Below are 4,631 nucleotides of genomic sequence, written 5' to 3'. Positions count from 1 at the left end.
ACCTTGAAAGAGCTACGATTGCCGGTCGATTCCTGAAGTACTAGAGATATAGTTATTAGACTTATCCAAGTGGGAGACTGTTGGATAAGGTGTCTAAGTCCAGAACTATTTCGGGCTTGTACTTGACCCGACCCGGCATGGTCCATTTGGGTTGCATGGCACCATGCAATTGGATAGACTAAATGAGAGAAATAACACTTGGAGATTATTAATATATTATAAGTTCTAATATATTAATAATATTATTTAATTAGTTGATCAAAGAATTAATTTGGAATTAATTAAGTGATCAAAGGATAACTAATTAAATATATGGGTTGATTATGTAAATCATTCATATCTTGTATAGTGGGCTAAGAGGCTCCATGGATTATCAAGTTGGGTTCTACCCATAGGATGCTCCATGGATGCTCCATGGGAGTTACAAACCCATGGGTCATGGAAATGAAGAGTCATGACACATTAGGGTTTACATGGTGTAACCCTAGATGTGCCAACACTATATAAGGATCCCATTCTGCACCAAAATTGGCTAGACATAAGAAACTAGAGGGCTTGGCCGATTTTGAGAAGTGTGTGTTATCTCAAGAGTCTTTCCAAGAGCATTTGGTGTTGTGTGAAGCATTTGAGGCATCACACTTGGGGTGCTAGGCTCACAAGGTTTCAAGGAACACAAGCAACAACAAGGTAAGTTATTCTATCTATGATTCAAGTTAAAATTGTTCCCCATGTATGCTAGATAGGAATATAACCTTGGAAATTCAACTTTGCATGATAATTAGACAAACATAGATCCAAGGTTATTAGGGTTGCATGTACACTTAGGAAGTGTTAAAATGCTCAAAACCCATCAAATGATTGGAGGAGGAGAAAGAAGTATGATATCCATGGGACATCAACCTCATTAGGAAACCTTGTTTCAAGAGATTTGGGAAGATCATAGGTGTCTAAACCAGACATCTTTTGGGAGATATTCAAGATAGTTGATTTTAAGTCCTTAATATGACACCCAATATGAAATATTAAGGCTAGGACCCAACAAACTATTTTATAACTTAGAAGAGGTATGCCGTAATCCAAGCTATAAAATATTTGAAGGTAGGTGAATGACGATTCACCAATTTCCACCAAGATAAACGAAATGTATAATTAGGTTTTAATTGGATTTGAAACTCCTAGATCTTTGAGATTCATTGAACTGTTCAAAGGCATGTTTCAATCTCGAGTGTGCCCTTCAGGTTTTGTGACTCGGATGCCGAGGATCACAAAACAAGGTGTGAAGTAACCATGCAAATCACTTGGTACCCTTAATAAATTACCCCTCAATCGATGTGCAGGATAAACACACACGCTCCATCGATACTATGATAAATATTAAGTCACCCTTTACCTACCTTGTTAAGTCCAAGTTAGTGTGCCGGTTAACCACACACGCTCCACTAACGACTTTGACAAAGTGTAAAGTGTAATTTCATGTATTAGCACCTTATTCACATTTTCCTAAGTAACTAAGATTGGGTATTATTATGAGTTTAGTTACTTAGTATTATCATTAATACTTTTAATGAAGGGAGAATTCTAGTCCTGTCAAACCCGTTCGGCTAACGACCCTCCACCAGTCAAGCAAGCGGTGGGTGAGAGTGGACACCCATTAAGTTGCCATTTTATAGGCAACAACCTTATACCCACCTTATAGACCGGCTTCGTGAATGAAGCGTACTAGCGGTAAGACTGACTTTACTCTTATACATAAATATACTATTAACTTATAATATTATAAAGTATAAGGGTTGAATTTTAACTTTTAAAATTCTAAGGGCTAACTTGGAATTAAAGTATTCATAAGTGAAAACTTTTCAAATTCCAAAACTTGAGGGCATGTTTTGAAACTATTCAAAACTTTTCATTTCTTGTAACTTATGAGTTTAATAGAGTAATAAAATGAGGACTTTTCATTTTTCTAACTCATGTGTTCTTTTAATGGTTTTTTTTAATCCAAGTGACTTTTGGTTTTCCATAACTTGAGGACAAGTTATGGACTCCATTAAAACACATTATGATCAAGAATTAAACTACCATATAGGTTACAAATAATCCCTATGATCATCTAAACTTCATATGAACAAGAACATGAATATGAACACTTTCAAGAATCAAAATCACATTAAACTTTGTAATTTTGATAACTAGTTGTTGTAAATGAATTAGCAAAAAACATTACACCAGCTAAAACAAGTTTTCAAGTACCAAAACAGTTTAGGGTAATGTTTCCAATCCATTTCCAGCAACTAAAGTCGAAAATCTGCACTCTGTCGACCCTACTCGCCGAGTTGCATGAACCTACTCGCTGAGTAGGTTGAAGATACACATGAACTCGCCGAGTCCCCCCATGGACTCGCCGAGTCCATTCGTCAGGCAACAAGTTTTTGACTTTTTTCAACTTTTAATTACAAGTATAAGAGAAAGCAAGCCTAGGCTCTGATACCACTGTTGGGTTTTGAGCATTCTAACACTCCTAAGTGTACATGCAACCCTAAATACCTTGGATCTATGTTTTCTCTATTATACATGCAAATAAGAACTTCCAAGGTATTATCCTAATCTAGCATACAAAACAATGACTATAGCAAGATAGAATACATACCTCTTTGGTGTAGAATGTCTTCATGAAGCTTGAGTGCCTAGTGCCCCAAGTGTGACACCTCAAATAGAATCACAATCATCAAACACTTAGAATAACTTGAGAGAATTCTTACAACTCATGAAATCGGCTAGTCCTTCCTTTTCACACACTAGTGTGATTCTAGTGACCGATTTTGGTCAAGAATAAGATGCTTATATAGTTAGGGTTACACCATGTAAACCCTAATTGACATGGCCTTTCATTTCCATGATCCATGGGTACAAATACACCATGGAGCATCCATGGACCATCCTATGGGTTTTAGCCCAACTTGATTATCCATGGAGCATTAGCCCACTATACAAGTATGGATGATTTACACAATCAACCCATATATTTAATTAGTCTTCTTTTGATCACTTAATTAATCCTAGATTAATTCTTGATCAATACTAATTAAATAATCTTATTATTCTTATTATTAATATACTAGAACTTATAATATATTAATAACCATAAGTGTCTTATTTCTCTCATTATAGTCTATCCAAGTGCATGATGGTATGCAACCCAAATGGACCATGCCGGGTCGGGTCAAGTCTTACCAATTATAGTTATGGACTTAGACATTAATCCAACAGATTTAGCATGTGCGTGACAGGCTGAGAGTTGCATAGAACCGTCAAAAAAGTTATGCTGACCGACGCCGATCGGATCTCGAGTTTCAGGTGGGACATTTCGTTTTGTTGAAAGTGTCACCATGGAAGGGTGTCGTTAGGTTTAGGAAGAGGGGCAAGTAGGGCCCCCGATTTATTGGTCCATTCAGGATTTCTGCCCGATTCTGTAGGGCTGGTTATCGGTTGTACCTCTCGGATGAGCTGAGTTAGATTCATAACACCTTCCATGTGTCCCAGCTTCATAAGTGTGTCACTGAAGAGGCTACAATTATCTCTTTGGACAACATTCAGGTAGATGAGAGCCTGAACTACATTGAGAAACCAATTATGGTTTTGGATAGGAAGACTAAGGTTCTTCGTAACAAGGAGGTGAAGCTAGTGAAGGTGCAATGGCAGCACAAAAAAGGCTCCGAATGGACATGGGAGCCAGAGGACGAGATGCAGGAGCATTACCCAGATCTGTATGCGTCTGCGGACTTCGAGGATGAAGTCTAGTCCAAGTGGGGGAGAGTTGTAACACTCCAAATCAGGTAAATACCCTTTGTACCCTTGAAATGAAAAAGTATAGCATAATGGTCCCTTAAGTACGTTGGGCGTACTTCAGAAGTACACTTGGCGTACTAAGGATGGATAATCGCGGAGGGTCAGCACATATGCTGGGAGTACGTGACAAATATATTCAAAACCCTAATTCTCTGACTTGACACCTATTTATTCATCCTTAAGCCTCTTGGACGAAACCCTAATCAACCTCCATAACCTCATTTTTCCCTTTTACCCCATATTTCCTTGTGAGAGTGTTCTTGAGCTTAAAAAGGGTATTTGTGGCCATTTTAGAGGTTATTCAACAAGAAGAAGTTAGTGAGCAAGGTTGGTGTGGCATTGAGCTTCAAGGTCTTGCATCTAGTTCATCTTGAGGAGATTCTAGAGGTATAAAGTCTTAATCTTTCCATCTTATTCATTAGATTGAGATAGCGTTTACTATATTGTCCCCTTTTGTGTTCATGAATCACCTCTTGGGAGTTTCAGCAACTCCAGAGCTTAGGAAGAGTAGATCTAAGGTCCCTTAGTTCATTCATACCATAAAAATGCAGTCTTGATGGGTGCTTTGACCTCATGCATGAGTTAAGACCCTTGGAAAGGTCTTAATGGGTTGTAAAGGGTTGTTGGGAGCATATGGAACATGAAAAGGCATAAAGTTGCCAACTTTATGCCTTAATACATCTTAATGGACTCGGATCTGAAGTTAGACGTTAATTTCCCAAGCATTAAGAGCTTAATGGTCATTTGTGCATGCCTGACTTGTACGTCACGCATACTAGCATGTACGC

Source organism: Lactuca serriola, chromosome 3 (assembly GCF_051521515.1).
Source record: "Lactuca serriola cultivar US96UC23 chromosome 3, Lser_US96UC23_V15, whole genome shotgun sequence".
In the NCBI taxonomy this organism is placed as follows: domain Eukaryota; kingdom Viridiplantae; phylum Streptophyta; class Magnoliopsida; order Asterales; family Asteraceae; genus Lactuca; species Lactuca serriola.
The sequence above is the reverse complement of the archived record's forward strand: the minus strand, read 5'-3'. Positions refer to the sequence as shown.